We start from the raw sequence: 8,143 nt of genomic DNA, 5'->3' as shown, positions 1-8,143 counted from the left end.
AAATGTCCAGTGTGTCAATGCTTTTATATGACTGAGAGTGCGAGTTCTTCCTAAAAAAATTGTAATCAAGGAAGGTGCTTATTTTTCCAAAATATGGACACATGGTGAAGGTTTGTGTAAACTCAGAAGGAAGGAACTATAGGGATGTAAACGGATAGGATTCGATTCGGATTTATTACTATCCCAATTAGAATCCGTTTTCCGAATGACATATCCATATCTGATCCGATATCGGACGGAATTTTAAAAACTAATATCATATTCGAATTGGGAAGTTTATCGAATATTCGGATATTATACGATCCGATAAACTATCTGGTTAGTAAACGAATCTGACCTATATCGATTATGTATTCCGACTTAGGATTAAGCATATTACCAAAATATCCTTACAAAAGGGTAATATAATGATCACTTTTTTTTTTACAAAAATATTAAATTGATCGCATTTTACAATCTATTAATAAATTAACCGGATATTTTCGGTCCAAAATGGAAATATCCAAATTTGATTGTCTTTTAAACGGATTTTGATATTTTTTAGAAACCAAAATTACGGATTCGAACACGGATCAAATACGGATTTCCAGCTAACCATTTACATCCCTAGAAGGAAGGGGGTTGTTTTAATACTGGAGCTTAGTTCAGGGAAGGAGAGTGTAATTTTCCCCCCAAAAAATAATTGTAACTAAGGAGGATGCTTATGCATGAAAATCCTCTCCAATGCGCATCGGACGGCTGGAAGCTGGTCTTGGGATCGGTGTCATCCTGTCCAGCTGTCCAATGCGCGCTAGAGAGGATCCTGTTCCGGGTGCTTATTCTTCCAAAATATGGACATATGGTCTCCCATAGATCATGATGCAACAGAGATACCGTCCGATTGGAATTTACATCATCGTATTTGATTTCATAATTCATTTTGTTTTTTTTTTTTTGGGGGGGTAGAAAGCAATTCACTTACCTACCTCTTAGAATGAAAGTTAGATAGTCACGAGTTTAACTAATCGGTCAGATTTTTTGTTTTGGTAAAACTAATCGGTCAGATTAGTTGCTATATAAAATGTAGGACCCTCCAACAAATGTACCACCTGTTAGATGGACCATAATGGGCCCCACCACCTGAATTCTAAATTCAATGAAATTCTTCACCTCCCTCTCTTCCTCTACTGTATATATATGCGAACGCCTTCAAGCAAAACTATTAAAGGTAGTCGCTTCCTTAAGTCTCTTCTTCAGAATTAATTTGGTTTGAAAGCAATGCCAGAGAGCGATGTAAAGCTGTTGGGGCTATGGCCAAGCCCATTCGTGATGCGGGCTAGGATCGTCCTCAACCTCAAATCGGTGGACTACCAGTTTCTAGAAGAGACATTTGGAACCAAGAGTGAACTCCTACTCAAATCCAACCCAGTTCACAAAAAGATACCGGTTCTTATCCATGAAAACCGACCCCTCTGCGAGTCACTGGTCATTGTTCAATACATCGATGAGGTCTGGACTGCTGGTCCATCCATCCTTCCGGTTGACCCTTATGATCGTGCCATTGCACGTTTTTGGGCAACTTACTTGGATGATAAGGTACGTAATTATTTTTTTTTTAATATAACTCATCTTTAAAAACTAATCATTAAGAAGAGGATGACCAATTATTGCTGTTTAATGCTAATTTCTTGTGTATTTTATGGCAATGTAGTGGTACCCATTAATGTCTGGGCTTGGAAAAGGATTGGAGAAGGAGGCAGAGGCAGCAATAGTTGATCAATTGGTCCAAGGATTGATGTTGTTGGAGGAGGCTTTTAAGAGCTGTAGCAAGGGGAAGGGGTTTTTCGGTGGGACCACATCGGTTACCTTGACATTGCGTTGGGATGTTTCCTAGGGTGGATTGCTGCCAAGGAGAAGATGTGTGGCATGAAAATGCTTGACAAGGAGAAGACACCTCTGTTGGCAGCATGGGCAGAGCGGTTCAGATCGGATGCCGCGGTTAAGGGGTTGATACCGGAGCCGGACAGGATGATTGAGTTTGCCAAGATGGTTCAGGCCAGTATGAAGGCTGCCGCCGCCGCCGCTCCCCGTAGCTAATGTGTTAAACCAACTGGGAAGAAATTAATAGTTGTGGGCTTCGTTTTGGTTTGATGTAGTTCTCAAACAACTAATAGTAATAAGGTTTGAGAGTTTGAGGCAATTTGACCTTCCAAAGATTGAATCAAATTAGGCATGTGGTTTGCAGCTAACGTTCCACCTACTGGTCAAACTCTTCTAGAATTCTTAGGATGATCATTAATAAGAACAAGATTATATACCCAACAGGAAAAAAGAGGAAGAAGGTCGCGTGGAGCCTGTTCCTAACACATGATCTTATGAAATTACCATCGTGCCTCTTGTGAAATAAAAAATTACATCCATATTGATGCCCCTACGTCTGCTCTGATGAAGGAATTACATTACAAGACAACGATCTCTTGTCAAAATAATAATAATAATAGGAACATTGAATAAATTATATGCAAATTGACTTTAAACTAGGGGTGCAAGTTTGGCCCTGTCGACCCGAACAGGGTTTGGACTGATATATTTGGCCCTGAGGGCGGGTTAGGATTGAAAATTTCTGACCCTGAGTAAGGTTGAGGCCTTGGGTTAAGCTGGCCCAACCTAGCCGCTGTTTTAAGTTCTCGGCTATTTGTTTTAAGTTATTCTCAGGTTGATAAAATATTTATTGAAATATTTATATATACATATATATATATATATATATATATATATATTATAAACTTTAAGCGTCACCCACATTTTGTTATATACTATATTATATATGAAGATAATAAGTGATCTAATACATTTTAGGGCTTATGTTCTTTGGGCCACAGTGCAGGCTGTGCCCAGACACATGGCCCCCATTCAGAGGGGGGGGGTGGTCATTTTGCCCACTCGCATGTGTCTGGGTGCAATCTGCGTCCCCGGGACAAAAAACATTCTCCCTACATTTTATTATAGTGTTATTTTACGTAAAATTGATCATTTTCTCCTTAATTCATTCCAACTCATACATTTCCTTTCCCCTCCCCAAGATCATGGCCAATCAGGGTTAGCCTGGCCTGACCCTGAGGGCGGGTCAGGATTGGATTTTTAAGGCCCTGAGTTAGGGTCGGGTCAGGCCTGGGCCCAGCTGAGGGGACTCAGGGTTGGACTAGGGTTCTATAAAATCCGGCCCAACCCGACCCTCTTGCAACCTTTCTTTAAACCCTTGTAAGCCTATGTATCACCATAGTTGCTCACATCCAGATTTTTTCATCAGTTGCCATATGGCACACATGGATGAATGAGGGTGTAGGGTGGGTCAGATCACATTAAGCACAAGGAACTGGTCAATAGTGTCTTTTATTAGAGTTTCATAAAATTATAAAATAGGTCTTACCAATAAAAAATTATAGGGACCAAGTTTCCTTTCAATCATGATCAAGGGAGAATCAAGGCCTTGGATAGCGTCCATAGGTATAGTGGAATAGTAAAGGATATTATCGATCATTTGTAAATAAGGGGGCAGGTGATTCCTACACTGTTGGAAAATTTTCTCCTTAAACGAATGTCAATCTAGCAATTGAGATTCATATGACTCTATAGACAAAGTTTTCCTTGACTGCGTGGTGGATAAAAACTCACCATCCTAGGGTCTTAAAACATCCCCTATTCACGAATGATCGGATATACCCCTAAATTACGCAATACCCTATGGACATGGATCAAAGGAAAACTCGGCCTTAACTTTCTCATTAAATTTTTTTTGGTAAAAACTTTTTCATTTAATTTGAAATCATTTTTCATGTGCTTTCGTGTTTGCCAATTAATTATACCTTGTGACACAATGCAAGACCACTTCAAACATAGACCAATCCCAGGCTATAAATCCTCAACTCTAACCTATCCCGATACAAGCTTGGGCGGGTAGGTTCCACTCAAAACTTGATGATGGGCCACTTAACTTTAGTCCAGTCCAAAGTAATTATTTGTCACAAAGGACATCCCTACCTATTTTCAAATTTCAAGTTTACCTGAACACACAAAAACTTTTAAGAGTAAATTACTCAGACCCCTTTGTACTATGCCTTAACTACAGTCTGTACCCTTGAGTTCACAGCGATTACATTTATCTCCATTCTAGGTAGGGGTGTCAACGGGCCGGTTTGGTTCGGGCTTTTCGGTTTCGGTGTGACTTTTATAGAAATCGAAACCAAACCATTAAGAAATATTTGGTTTCGGTGCGGTTTGGTTTCGTGTCGGTTTCGATTTATGATAACGGGTTGATATCGATTTGGATTCGGTTTGGTACTGGTTTTATATAACTAGTAAGGTCCGGTTAGTGCTAATTTTTCTTCTCTTTCTCTTTTAAGTACATAAAATATTTCAAATACAATGCATCTTTGTATCCTATGTCCTATGGCCTATGGATACAATTGGTTGGCTAATCACTAACAAAGGATATGAGATAAAGTGAGAAACTATCACAACACATTTAGGGGGCAATGGGGCATTAGGCATTTACTGATTTACTCATTTATCGGGTTAGGCCGGTTCGGTTTGGGTTCGGGCCTAACGGTTCGGGCTACCGGTGCACCGTCAAGCTAGCCCAAACCAAACCAAACCGTTTGCCTTTCTGGATCCACAAATCGAACCTGAACCATTAAGAGTTCGGTTCGGACTCGTTCGGGCCGGTTTCATCGGTTCGGGTTGTGTATTGACACCCCTAATTCTAGGTGATTAAATTACTCAGACCTTCCATGGGCTTTGCTCTATTTTCAATCACATCCCTTGAATTTCAACAATTACAAGGGAAGTAATTGACAATTAGGGGAGGGAGTGTGAAATTGTTGTAAACTCAGGGATGTTGATTTTAATTAAGACTTAGTACAAGAGAAGTCTGAGTAATTTACTCAGACTTTTTTAAAAGTGAAGGGAGAATCGTTATCGTCTACGGTTCTCTGACTGGTGCGGTTCCCTAGTGCCTCTCACAAGAGGGGGGTGGGATCCACCCAAGGCACCTGACCGAACACTCTACCTGGGTGGGATCCACACGCCTCTTGTGAGAGGCACTAGGGAACCGCACCGGTCAGGAAACCACATACGATAAAAATTCGTGAAGGATGTCGCTTGGCCTTGATAAGGGCCTGGCCAGGTATTTGATTTCAAGCAGTTCATTATCATGGGCCTGGGCTAAAATTGGGTTAAAGCGTATATGCCAAACTTAAGCTGATCACATTAGGCCCTACCCAGGCCCGTTAGAACTCACAGTGCTTAGCTCTCTGCAATCATGGATTAGGTTCCTTATATGTAGGGGACTAGGGGTGTCATTTGAAGGTGGCTTTGGTTCATTGGGACAGGTCCTAATCAATTCCACTTTTTTGGGTTCAGGACCAAAACTGTCTGGTTAACCAATTGGTTCCAAACCTTGGAACCAATACCAAATAATAATAAGATGATCTAGTTTCGGTTTCTAATTACCTAATTAATCTCAAATCTTAACCAATCCGAAGACCAAAACGTTAATCAATTAAGCCCAAAAAGTTTTTTTTTAGCCTATAAATTGGGTCCATACACAATCCACAATAAAAGAAGACAAAAATCTATAACATATAATGCCCTTAGACTTATGGCCCATTTTAACATGATTATGCTTGGCCCAAGAGAGAGAGAGAGCTCATGGTGAGTAAAAACACCTAAATGCCCATATATAAACCCTCATGGAGGGTGTATCTCAGGGCTCTTTAGTAGTTGAACAATATGCAGCGGATCATGGAGGGGGATCTTTATCACCTCTTGTTACTGCACGGTGCAGTACTGCATTGTGCAGTGCTGCAAAGGCCATGTGGCACAGTGGGCCCCCCCGCACGATGCATTATTGCACCGTGCAATAACGGAAGAGGATAAAAATTCCATGGAGGGTCTCTCTCAACAATATGTTGGGGATGAATGTGCATCTATGGGGAAGAAATTAAGCAAACAATCACACCCAACATGAGAATTTTGAGAATGGATCACGTGCAGGTGAACATACATCTCAGAGCCAATCACCTATTTATTTTGTATTCATAAATAACCCTCCTCCTCCTGTAAATGGAAAAAATAAGACAGGTGGTAGCCTCTCACATGTATGTGCACCTGCACGTACGTGGAGAGGAATCGTATTTGAGAAATTTGATATGTATTGACATAAATGTCTACGTCCATCCGAAAGAATCAAAGATTTACAAGACAAACCCAACACCAACACAATAGCCATAACATCTCCTACGATTGCGGCTGCTTGAACTCTTGTTTCGACAGCTAGAGGTAAGGCTTATCTGAAAGCTGGACACTCAAACGTTCTAAGTTAAACCCAATTTAAGGCCCTATAAGCATATTTTTTAGATCATGTACCATCACACTGTTGCAGTTCTTGTTCTGGAAGCAGCCCCATCTACATTGAATTTTAGAAGACCTTTGACTAAATTTTTTTGGGAAAATTACATGATTAGCTACTCTTGGGTTTTCATTTACAAAACTGTCCGCCCTATGTTTGAGTTAACAAAAATAGACAAAAACAAATTTAGTTTTACAAAACTAGGCAAAACAATGACTCTCCTTCCTTCCTCGGCAGTTCCCCTCTGAAAAAATCTTTGTTTTTCCCCTCTGTTACTTGGGGTAACAGAAAATGGCGGTGGCTGGGACAAGGGTAGGGTTGCAGGGAACGGAGGATGCCTGGGCGAGAAGACACTGATAGGGATAAAAATGTCTAAAAAAATAAGTGTGGGAGGGAGAGACACTATTTTGTCCAGTTTTGTAAACCTTAACTTGTTTTTGTCTATTTTTGTTAACTCAAACATAGGGTGGACAGTTTTGTAAATGAAAACCCAAAAGTAGCTAATCATGTAATTTTTCCTTTTTTGTTTTTAGAATTTCGGAAGGTTGAGGATTGGTCAGGGCTCTTCTGTGACGCGGTAGGGTGTCCGGTGCACATCGGACAGCAGGCCCGACGCACATCGGACAGCCCTGCTGCTCCAAGCATGCAGCTCAACATAGGGGTGGGGTATGAGGCTTCGTGCCTGAGGCAACAGGGTTGTCCGATGTGTACCAGACACCCTGCCACACCACAAAGGATCTGGTTCCTTGAGGATTTCATTACTATGCAGTCTCCCAACTCTGAGCATGAACAAACGGTTTAGAAACAGTTGTGACACTAATAACTATCCTTACTAATTAATCAACAGTTTTTGTTTGGAACCTTAAGTAGGATAAGGCTTTTTGGTAAGTTAGGTATGACTATTAATTAATTAAATATATGGTAGTTATACATTAATCACTTCCCATCTAACTCAGAAACTGTAATAGATTTCACCCTAGATTTTGTTATAAAAAATTGTTTTAAGAATTCAAAAGATGATGGGAACATCTAACCTAAGTTCTAACTAAACACAACACTGACATAATTTGTTGTACTGTCAAGGTTAATACTTTGTTGCACTGTCAAGCTTAATTTCTATTTCTTGCTAAACATGGTCAAAAAACTCAAAAGATCCACAAGCCCTTTTATATATATAAGGGAGAATGTTCTCTATGCCGCAGTGCAGGCTGCGCCTAGGCACATGGGCCTGCCACTCAGGGGGGTAGGGTGGTCATTGCATCCACCCCCCATGTACCTGGGCGAGGCCTACGCTGCGACACAGAGAACATCGCTCCTATATATAAATACTTAGGACATGAGTCATGATCTGGTACATCAAATAGGGCTATAATTCTCTCTAAATATAACTAATAACAACCCATGTGCATCATCATCAATTTTTACTGTATTCATTTCATATACACATTCATTAGGATTAATAATGCCAAAATTTAAGAGTAATTAAGACTGTGAATTAAGGGTGTCCAACCAGTCAGTCAAGTTGGTTTTGGTCAGGTTTAATCGATCTTGTACCTTTGAGTACGGGTGTCAATCAGTTGGTTTGGACCGTTTTCAATTCGTTGTCATCGGTTTTAGCTTGAGAATGAGTGAGTTCAAAACATAATCCAATAAGGGTGCACCGATTTTGGTTTACCATATAAATATATTCAGTGTATGAAAAAAGTGTATTTTTCTGTAAAATTTTGTTCTGGTATTGGTTTTTTATCGATTTCG

At 40.3% G+C, this 8,143-nt stretch overlaps 1 pseudogene; it reads left to right on the top strand.

The window, feature by feature from the left end:
* The first annotated feature begins 1,232 nt into the window (after positions 1–1,232).
* LOC122660978 lies at positions 1,233–2,099 on the top strand (annotated as a pseudogene).
* Positions 2,100–8,143: the final 6,044 nt, after the last annotated feature.

This window comes from Telopea speciosissima, chromosome 5 (assembly GCF_018873765.1).
Source record: "Telopea speciosissima isolate NSW1024214 ecotype Mountain lineage chromosome 5, Tspe_v1, whole genome shotgun sequence".
NCBI classification, from domain to species: domain Eukaryota; kingdom Viridiplantae; phylum Streptophyta; class Magnoliopsida; order Proteales; family Proteaceae; genus Telopea; species Telopea speciosissima.
This window is presented reverse-complemented; position numbering and strand designations above follow the sequence as displayed.